Source organism: Puma concolor, chromosome E3 (assembly GCF_028749965.1).
Source record: "Puma concolor isolate L17-30 chromosome E3, mPumCon1.1.hap2, whole genome shotgun sequence".
Classification (NCBI taxonomy): Eukaryota; Metazoa; Chordata; class Mammalia; order Carnivora; family Felidae; genus Puma; species Puma concolor.
This window is the reverse complement of record NC_141682.1, coordinates 5015080-5026206: the sequence shown is the minus strand read 5'-3', so window position 1 is coordinate 5026206 and position 11127 is coordinate 5015080.

The following is an 11127-nucleotide window of genomic DNA, read 5'->3' as shown; positions in this document are numbered from 1 at the left end:
CAACTCCTTCCTGGCTTCTTCAGTATTCAAGAATCATTTTTGGTTGTGCTAAAAGCAATAACCACAGGCCTCTGCTTCTCTGTGGGTATCTGGGGTCCCTGTCCCACGGCCGCTCTGGTGGGTCAGGCCACCCTTCTCACCTCTGTCTGCCACCCATGTGCTGGAACTGCTCATCCACTGATGGTTCCTTCTGGTTGTCTTTGTCCTTGTGGATGTCTATCCTTTCCTTCTCTTCAGGGGCATTCTGGGAGGGAAATGTTATAAATGCATGACGTCAGTCCCCTGTGTTCAATCAGACATACCTGCCTTCAGCTTCTGGCCCCTTCCAATCCATCTTCTCAAACATTGTTGTGACGATGGTCCTAAAATGCTAATCCAATGTTTCCCCCTCTGGTTAAGCCCGGTCTGTGGCCCCTGGACCAATGCTTTGTGACACGTGTTTGCCATATGGACCTACCACGTGTACTACCAATTACTTAGCAATTATCTTTAAATCTGATCACTACTTATTTAAAGATGTTATTTTTAAGTAATCTCTACACCCAATGTGGGGCTTGAACTCACAACCCCAAGATCAAGAGTTGCATTCTCTACCGACTGAGCCAGCTAGGAATCCCAAATCTGGTCTCTTTTTAGCTGAAATAAATTTATTTTATTTTATTTTAAAGTTTGTTTGTTTATTTATTTATTTATTTATTTATTTATTTATTTATTTAGGAGAGGCAGAGAGAAGGAGAGAGAGAGAATCCCAAGTAGGCTCCACACTGTCAGCACAGAGCCTGATGTGGGGCTTGAACTCACGAACTGTGAGATCATGACCTGAGCAGAAACCAAGAGTCGAAGGCATAACTGACTGAGCCACCCAGGTGCCCCCAAATAAATTTATTTTAAGGTGACTATTGATATCGTTGGATTAATAGCTACTACATTCACTACTGTTTTCTATGTTTTGCCTTTGTTCTTTAAATTTTTTTGTTTTCCACTCTTTTTCTGCACTCACTGGTGTTACTTAAGCATTTTGTGTTATTGCATTATTTCTCCTCTTTTGGTATATCAAATATACTTTAAAAAATTTTAATGGGTGCCCTGACTTTACAATATAGGCCCATCCAGGTCTATTTTCTTTTTTAACATATTTTTTAATGTTTATTTATTTTAGTGAGAGAAGGGCAGAGCACAAGCCATGGGATGGGGCAGAGAGAGAGGAAGACACAGAGTCCGAAGCAGGTGCCAGGCTCTAAGCTGTCAGCACAGAGCCCAATGTGGGGCTTGAACTCACAAACGGTAAGATCATGAACTGAGCTGGAATCGGACGCTTAACCGACTGAGCCATTCAGGTGCCCCTCCTTTTGATACTTTCTTAGTTTCCATCTGTCTGCTGACATTACTCATCTGTTTTTTAATGTTGGCTACTTTTTCCATTATTGTCCTTAACATATTCACCATAGTTGTCTTAAATTTCTATCCTGATTATTCTAACCTCTCTACTGTATTTGGATCTGCTTCTTCAAACTGTGCTTTTGTTTTGTAGTACGCCTTGTAATTTTGCTGTTGTTGTTAAGAAGTGAACATGATGTCCTAGGTAAAAGGAACTGAGTTAAGTAGGTCTTTGGTGTGAGGCTTTATGCTTAGCTGGCTAGGAGCCAGGCTGTTTTTACTGTTGCCATTGCTGTAGGCATTAGAGGAGAAAATTTCCTCTGGTCTCCTTGTTTTGTCTCCCCTGTTGTCTTTGGATTTTTCTGGAGACTTCATTTATTTATTTATTTATTTACTTACTAAAAATTTTTTTTGAACATTTATTCATTTTTGAGAGATAGAGAGACAGATCGTGAGCAGGGGAGGGGCAGAAAGAGAGGGAGACACAGAATCTGAAGCAGGCTCCAGGCTCTGAGCTGTTAGCACAGAGCCCGATGTGGGACTGGAACCCAAGGAACCGAACTGTGAGATCATGACCTGAACCTGATGCTCAACTGATTGAGCCACCCAGGCACCCCCTAGAAACTTCTTTTAATTTTTTTTAATGTTTATTTATTTTCGAGAGAGAGGGAGAGACAGAGCATGAGCAGGGGAGGGGCAGAGAGACAGGGAGACACAGAATCCGAAACAGGCTCCAGGCTCTGAGCTGTCAGCACAAAGCCTGACACGGGGCTCGAACTCACAAACCGTGAGATCATGACCTGAGCCTAAGTCGGACACTCAGCCGACTGAGCCACCCAAGTGCCCCCTAGAGACTTCTTTTAGAATAAGGTCTGAGACATGTGGTTCTCCATTGTGTTCCCAAGTTATCATAGAGAATCTCTACTGATGTGAAGGTGTGGTGTCAGGGAGAGGAAGTGTTCTATATCCTGACCATTAGGTCGCAGGCTTGTAGTGAACCTGTGCCTGTGGGCTGTGAACTTGACCAACCTCTCTCAGGTTCCCTCTCCTGGAATACAAAGGCTAGAGGAGGCTGGAGTTGGGTATTTTCCTCTTCCACTTGTTTGCTTAGGCTCTAGTAAAATAGTTTCCCTCAAGAGCAGACTCTGTTAAGAAGAACAGAGTGCAAGGCACATGCATGGCTCTGTCAGTTAGGCACCTGACTTCCGCTCAGGTCATGATCTCACAGTTTGTGAGTTCAAGCCCCACATTAGGCTCCACGCTGATGGTACAGAACCTGCTTGGGATTCTCTCTCCTTCTCTCTCTCTCTGTCCCTTCTGTGCTCTCTCTCTGTCAGAAACACCCTAAAAAAAACAAAACAAACAAACAACAACAACAACAAAACAGGGTGCTCTGGATGTATTTAAAAACATCTCCACAGCTCCAGGTGGGTCAGCTCATTGAGAGTCCAACTCTTGATTTCGGCTCAGGTCATGATCCCAGGGTCGTGGGAGCCAGCCCTGCCTCGGGTTCCTCGCTGAGCCTGGAGCCTACTTGAGATTCTCTGTCTCCTGCCCCTCTCCCCCACTCCCTCTCTCTCTCTGAAAGAAAAAAAGTAAGACTAAATAAAGTGAGAATAAGTAAATACATAAATAAACATGGCACCATCTCCCCTCCCCCTGCTGGGAATCTGAGATGTTTCTTTGATCGTCACTGTGAGAACCTGGTCGGGCTCCAGGAGGTAAAGCTTATCTTCTTTTTTTTATTTTTTTTTTAACGTTTATTTATTTTTGAGACAGAGAGAGACAGAGCATGAACGGGGGAGAGTCAGAGAGATAGGAGACACAGAATCTGAAACAGGCTCCAGGCTCTGAGCGGTCAGCACAGAGCCCGACGCGGGGCTCGAACTCCCGGACCGTGAGATCATGACTTGAGCTGAAGTCGGACGCTTAACCGACTGAGCTACCCAGGCGCCCCAAAGCTTATCTTCTAAGAGGACCACCACCACCCCCCTTCCACCCCCGTCCCCCGGGGGGAGGTTTTTAGCATCAGCTGAGCCCTCTTGAGCTTCTAGCCATTGATCACGAAGAGTTTAAGTCTCCCTGTCCAGGCGCTGGCTCCAGGGCCGTTTCTGCTCCTGGAAGCTGAGATTTTCTGTGTCTGCCGTCTGTCTCTCTGATTTTAGGGGCAGCAGTTTGAGCTGTGACCTTGATTCTCTGAAGGATCTGAGACGGATCGTTGATTTCCACTTTTTTTCTTGTGAGGACGGAGCAGCGGCCTGCAAGCCCCTTACAGGCTGGCCCGGAACCCGGAAGTGCGGGTAGTGTATTTTAAAAAGATGAACGCTGCAGGCTGAAAGCCTCGTCAGTTTGACACCAGTGGAAAGCAGCTGTCAACATAAACAGTGTTGTCACCTTCAGGGGAGACCCCGGTGCCCGGCGGAAGCTCTGAACGCGAGGCCTGCTCTGTCCTTGTTGAAAGGGTGGCAAGTGCGGGATCCGTGTTGGAGGCCTGCAGCCCGCAGAGAGAACTTCTCGATGCCATCAGAGCACGCGGAGGAGAAGCCGAAGCTGTGGGAAGAGCCACCAGGTAACAACTGCCCAGAACGGATGCGCAGTTATAGGAGGTCCTTCCCCAGCACCCCCTTAAACCACCTCTGTCCTGCGTGACCTACAGGAGCCATGTGAATCCCTTACCTCAGAACAAAAGGCTTTTCACATTCTCTTTGGCCTTTTAAAAAAATCTTTGAGGCTTCTTTCTACCACATTCGGCCAGGCCCTAAAACTTAACTTACCTTCCCAGTTTACTCTCAACTTATCTTCGTGTTTTAGGAATACGTAAACGATCAGTGGTGCAATAAATAAACATGTAAAGACAAATCAAATTTGAACAACGCCGTGTAACCTGTGCACTGATGGTTTCTGCCTCTTGCCCCAGCAGCGTGGCTTCAGAGGCTGCTGAGTGGCTCGGTCAGGGCAGGGGAGGGGAGGAACGGGTGGGTGTGGGCGTGGTGAGGGGAGGTTGTCCACGGCCTTGGGGAGCTGCTGGAGGAGCCCTGGACCCGAGGACAGTAACACCTTGGTTTGCATACACTGTTGCTTTGGTGGGCTTTCCTGTTACTCGTGGCTGAACAAAATCTCAGACAGATTTCCCCAATCCCCCTGGAGAAGTAACTAATTTATTTAAAAAGAGAGAGCGGGCGCGCATGAGTGGGGGAGGGGCAAAGAGAGGGAGACAGAATCCGAAGCAGGCTCCAGGCTCCAAGCTGTCAGCACAGAGCCTGACGCAGGGCTCGAACTCACAGACTGTGAGATCATGACCTGAGCCGAAGTGGGACGCCACCCAGGCGCCCCAGAAGTCATTCCCTTAAAAACACATAAAAAATGCAAGAAATCAAGTGGTGTCCCTCAAATCATATAGACTTTGGCATTAATACAGCTTCCGTGTCACTGTTACGCATCTGTGACAGTTTGGGTGCCTGGAAAGATGTAGTCATAAAATCCAGTTTACCAGCGGCCCTCCAAGGGGATGATGGCCTTGAGGAGGCTGTCAGCACCCCCAGTGATTGTCATGAGACTTGTTCTGTGTGTCAGCCTTCCTGTGGCTCACCAGCAGGGGCACAGGCATGTGGGTGCATCTGGAATTCTGTGAGGTCCACAGGTGCTTGGGGCAGGTGCCACCTCTGAACAGACCCACCTATATGCATGCCACTGCCTTCAGGGACTTGTCTGGGCAGAGTTCACTCCCACTGGGCTCTCAGGACATGCCCAAGTGTCTCCCCCTGCGGGAAGCCCTCCTGGGTTCCTCCTGGCAAGGAGCCTGGAACAGAGGGGTGCTGACCAAAGTTCCCACCCAACCCCCACATGCCCAGTGTGGGGAGAGAGCACAAGTGCCACCACTAAAAAGAACCAGAGCCAGACGACAGTGAAAGCAGTAAAACCAGCTTTTATTCAGGGCCCAATGCAATAGGGGAAAAGAGACCTCAGAACAGCACTGGACCAGAATCTGGTTTTAGCAAGGAGGAGGGAAGACTTCACAGCCAAGGAGGGGCTAGGGGGAAGCTGGTGGGTGGAAATTTACGAAGACGGAAGAAACATCAAGGGTGAGGATTCTGGCTAAACTGACGTGACCGGATTTTTCTAAAACTGGGTGACACAGACAGGCACGGAAGCTGGAAGTCAGGGCCTGAGCTGAACTCCCACTAAAAGTTTGGTCAAGGAAAGCATCTGTCACCCCCCTCTGCCCTGTCTGTCTGCGGTCTAGACCCCACCCTTGCCTGTTCCTTTCTGCTCTGTTGCAGGGGCCTGGATTCAACCCTCTGCCCCTGTTAAGTGGACACTCTTGTCTTCTCTGCCTGCTCCCCCTTTCTGCCCTCCCGGCTGGCCTCAGCACTCTCTAGGTGGGAGGCTAGAAGGGACTCAGAGGACCGACTGGGCAGGAGTGGCATCTGGGGTGGGGGTTGGAGCTGGGGTGGGGAGGGGCTCCCTCTGGAAGGATGATGGGCAGAGTCCTTTATAGTTGGTGTCAAGGATCATCAAAGAACCAGGGAATGTTCCCAGACTGATGGGCTTCCTCCCACACAGCAGAAATCCCTATTTCCACGGCTGGACTCTATCACCTTGTGCTATGAACTAAATAAACATTTGTGTCCCCCACCTCAACACCCCCCCCCCCCCCCCCCCGCCTCGACTCATATGTTGAAACCTAATCCCCAATGTGATGACATTAGGAGGCAGGGCCTTTGGGCGGTAACTAGGTCTTACGGGTGGGGCCCTAACAGGATTAGTGCCCTTATTTAAAAAAAATTTTTTTAATGTTTATTTATTTTTGAAGGGTGCCTGGGTGGCTCAGTTGGTTAAGCATCTGACTCTGATTTTGGCTCAGGTCATGATCACTCGGTTTGTGAGTTCAAGCCCTGCACTGAGCTCTGCACTGACAGTGCGGAGCCTGCTTGGAATTCTCTCTCTCCTCCTCTCTCTCAGAATAAATAAATAAACTTAAAAAAATATTTATTTTGAGAGAGAGAGGGACAGAGCACAAGTGGGGGAGGGGCGGAGAGAGAGGGAGACACAGAATCCAAAACAGGCTCCAGGCTCTGAGCTGTCAGCACAGAGCCCGATGCGGGGCTCGAACCCATGAACCTCGAGGTCATGACCTGAGCCAAAGTCAGATGCTTAACTGACTGTGCCACCCAGGCGCCCCTGGATTAGTGCCCTTATAAAAGGGTCCTCAGAGACCTTCCTTGCCCCTTCCACTGAAGAAGGACACAGCCAGGGTACCGGCTATGAACTAGGAAGCAGGTTCTCACCAGACACTGACTCTGCCAACGCCTTGATCTTGAACTTCCAGCTCCCAGAACTGTGAGAAATAAATGTTGTTTCAGCCCCCTGGCCTGTCGTATCTTTGTTAGAAGAGCTCAAGTAGACTAAGACACTTTGTGGACCCCTGCCGTGGCCCCACATCCGTCCTGGTAAGTCATCACCCACCTCCGCCTGCTGCCTTTGGTGGCTGCTCGCCTCCATGCAGGCCCTACCGTGGTATGAGTCTCCGGCCACAGGACGGCCCCCATCCCCCCACTGGCCCCAAACTCCCCACCTCCTCTTGCTCGGGTCAGGTCTCGCCTGCCCCACTGCCTCCCGGCTTCTGGCCGCCTTCCAAGCTTGGCTGAAATGCCACCTGTCCCACCTCCGCTTCCCCCAGCACCTGGCCCGTGGCTCGCAGGCTGCACCTCATAGTTGTGACTTGCTCTCCTCTGCGCCTGGAGACTCTGTGTCCCTTACCTCTGTCCCGGAGACCAGTGCAGGTGGCATGGTTCCGGAGAAGCTCAAGCCGAGGGTAGCCCGACGTGTCTGGGAGGGGCTGCTGCTTCCCTGTGCCCAGCTCACCTCCACCAGCCCCTTCCCAGTGACAGTAGGTCAGCCGCTGGTTGGGCTGAGTGGCAACGTCCAATTTGGGTCTCTGCTGCTCTGTTCTTGCTGCTTCCTACTCTTCCCGGGTGTAGGTGCACAGGCCTAGGCAGGCCTTACCCCGGGACGTACTGCCAGCCACCTCTCCCCTCTTTCCTTCCGGCTTTATAAGCAGCTGGGTGGAGGGTGGACCGGCCCCTGATGCAGGCCTGCTTGCTCTCCCGATCCCCGTAGCTCTGCAGGCTGACTCACGCTGGCAGAGGCCTTTAGCGGAACTGGGTTCCTTCCTCGGAGGTTCCTTCTATTTCCCGTCAGCTGCCCCTCTCAGACAACTCGCAGGACTTGGGCACGTGTAGACCCCAGCCCATCTTGCCAAAAATGACACCAAGTCTCTCTCGGTTCCCAATTACCTCTGGTATGGAATAGTGACGCCTTGTTTACATTTATACTTGTTCGTGAGGGCTCTCTGTGGCTCCCAGGCAGGATTGCAATTCCGAGTTTTGAGAACCCCAGCAGTAAATGCAAATGGACCTAACTGGCTTCTCCGCGTGGGTGGGGACAGCCCCTTAGCGGAGTCCAGGCACGCTTTAAGCTCTTGCTGGACCCCACCCCTGCTCATCTCTCCCCACTCAGTCCTGGCACCTCCCATCAGCTTTCACGGCTCAATCCGAGGCCCTAACTCTTGGGGCCTGTTGAACCAGGGGCCCGAGTGAAGGCTCCGTCTCCTTGCCCTCCCCACCACCTGAGTGCTTCAGAGAACAGGCATGAGCACTGGGCCCTGCACTCAGCCGTGTGCGGGTGTGTGAGGGAACACCCCATCAGGAATCCCCGCTGAGAATAAGAGAAAAGCAGGGGTGGAAAAACCGTTGGCCTCAGAGCGGGGGTGCCATGGAGGACCTGAGAACCCACAGGAAGAGGTGGCCAGAGAAGGGCAGGGGCCAGGACTTGACCAGGACTGTGAGTTCATAAAACCCAAGCGGCTTTCAAACATCACTGTGTGATGGAGCAAAGGGGAGAGGAGGCAGGGAATCAAGACTGGAGCCTGGGGGTCTGGCTCTCCAGCACCCCTGTGGGGAGAGGACCGCCTGGCAGGGGCCCCGCCCTAGGTCACGCCCAGGTTCCGTGCCTACAGGCCCTGGGGCAGCCAGCTCCGAACCCCGGCAGCTCTGGGCTTAGGTGGCGGGAAGGGTCAAGGCCAGGTGACTTCAGGACATGAAGAGTCCCAAGCGTGACCTGTTTGGGACAGCCTAGCACTGCTCCTGAGTAGGCACGAAGATGACGAAGGCCCAGAGGAGGGTCATCTGCAGAGGCGTGGCCAGTCTGAGGCGGCTGGCAAGGCCCCCGAGCACCCAGTCTGGATCCAGTGGAGAGCTGAGCTGGAAGCAACCAGATCAGGCGAGGTCGTAAGAGCAGGGGATTCTATTTATCTGACTATAAAGTAAGGCTCCCATCAAGGAGCTTAGCTTTTAGTCTCACAGAATAGCGGGCGGTCTGCCTGAGCACACCTTGCTGCTGAAGCCACAGGTGTGGGGCAGAGGGGGAGTACACTGGGGGGAGCGTCCCAAGCCTAACTTTGACCTCAGACGCGCCGGCTGGGTGGTGGACTGTGGGGCCTTTGTGTGGCTGCACCACTTGGTGTCCTGGGACGGACAAGCTTTGGGGGACTCTGCCCATCACAGGGCAGGAGGAAGGAGAGGCTCCTGGGGGTGGGGGGGGGGGGAGACAGAGCCTCAGAGAGGGGAGGAAACAGAGAGGCCCTGGGGGGTGGGGGGGGGCAGCAGAGACTCAGGCAGAGCCTGCTGAGTGGGGAGAGTCTGGTGGACTCCATGCCTTTGAAAATCTCTTCAGAGAAGGGAGGGGAAGAAATCAGGTCTTGGTTTAGGCCTCAGGTGAGGGGACAGGCCAAGAAAAGTTCTGAGCAGATGCTGAGGTGATGCCCGTCCCTGCCTGACAAGCCTAAGGCAGGGATGGAGCTGTTGGGTCTGTTTTAGCCCCCCACTCTACCCGCATATGCTTTCTGCCCAGCTTTGGGCATCGAACTGTGGCTGCAGCCCCAGGGCCTCCCTTGCACCCCCACAGTACAAGCGGATTTGGCCAATGGGCAGTGCTGGCGGGAAGGGTGGAGTATTCTCCCGCCTCGTCACAGGTGCTGCTCCCACTGAGTGGCCCCATTTGCACTGTCTCCAGCTCTCCACAGGCTGGGGAGACACCATCCCTCCCTGCCACCCCCCCCCCCCCCATGTAGGTCCAGGTGCCAGTCTCTGGGCCTCCATTCCCGCTGCTTCTCTTTCCCTGGCCTCCACTGCTCCTGCTCCTTAACCTACATTCAGAGCCTCTCATTGGGACCACCTGGGGGGGGGGGTAGAGTCTACGCTGGGGGTCCAGGGCTCCAAAGGACCAGACGGGAGGTGCCGTGTAGAAGCAGGGGCTGCTGGTCAGTTCTCAGGGCCCCCTAACAGGTGCCCTGTAAGCCAAGGCCTGTGCGTTGGGAGAACTTCTGATTTTTTCCATCTTCTTACAAGAGACTTCCCGTTTTTAAGTGTTATATTAATTTGAAAACATTTTTAAACCACCAGGAGCTAAAGGCAGTCATTATGAGGAGTTAGGGTGGGCATCTGGTGCTCTGGGCTCGAGAAGGCAAGAGTTGGGGTTGGGGGGGGGCTGCACCCCTCCCCTCTTCAGGACACAGGTTTGAGTCCTCTGTAAGCCTGACAAGCTCACCAGCCAGGGGCTGAGGTTTTGGAGGGCAGAAGCTGGTATTTCAGACAGGTTTGAACCTGCCCGAAGCCCATTAGGTTGCTGCTCTGTCTGGTGGGTCCAAGGCTGGGGGACCGCTACAGAAAATATAAGAATAATGGTACCTGTGGGGTGGGAGGTAGGGAAGGAGCCGGGCCACACCATTCCTGACTGGGGGTGTGGAGCCAGGCTGAAAAGGGCCCGGACCTCTGTGGGCACAAGAGCTCCGACCCCAGCCTCGCCCCTGGGGGTGGATGCAGACAGGTTTTGGGGAGGACTGCAGGTGGACCCTGAGTCCAGCGACCTCACCTTCTCACAGCTCCTACAGCCACCTATTGTTTGTACCTCCCTCTGCTTGGTAGACCCTTCTGTGCTCAGAGGCTGGCCCTCTTCGTGGTACTGATTTCAAGTCCTTCCACGCAAGGGCTCCAATGCAAGGATTGCAATGCATTCATTCAGCTGCCCTGGCCCCCCGCACCTTCAGTCCTCATCGTCATCCATTCTGGATAAATCCCCTACCTTTAGCAGCGCTGGTCCTACAGGCACTAGTGGTCCCACAAAGCAGTGCCCGTGAGCAGTGGACACCCGGCCCACCTGCTACAGTCCCTCTTGTCCATCACCTGCAAGGGAGCGCCCCTACCCTCTTCTGGTGTCATGGCACGCCAGCTGGATGGATGGCCTCCGCGAGGCTCCTCCATAGATCATGGCCTGTTTCCACCGACTCCGGACCTAGAGAGGGTCCCAAGGTTGGGGTGGGATGAACTCCGGGTCTGGCACTCAGTAGTCATTCCCGAATCTTGGTTGAATTAGGAATCCCTACTGGGCTTGGGGAGGGAGTAGGCTCGCAGGTGAGAGGGATGTCACCGGTGACTCCAGGGAGAGGGCGGGGTTGGGGTGTCCAGGGGCTGGGGTCGAGGTCTCAGAGTTGGGGCTCATGGGGTGTCTGGGGGTGGGGTCTGGGCCTCGGATCTGGGCAGGGGGCGCTGAGGTTCCCAGGACAGGGGGCCCTATGTCCGGTCGGGGCAAAGGGCGCTGGGGTGTCTAGGGGTGGGATGGGGTCTCCGGGCAGGAGTCGCTGGAGTTCCCAGGGGTGGGGCTGGGGTCTCCAGGGATTGGGTTGGGGTCGCG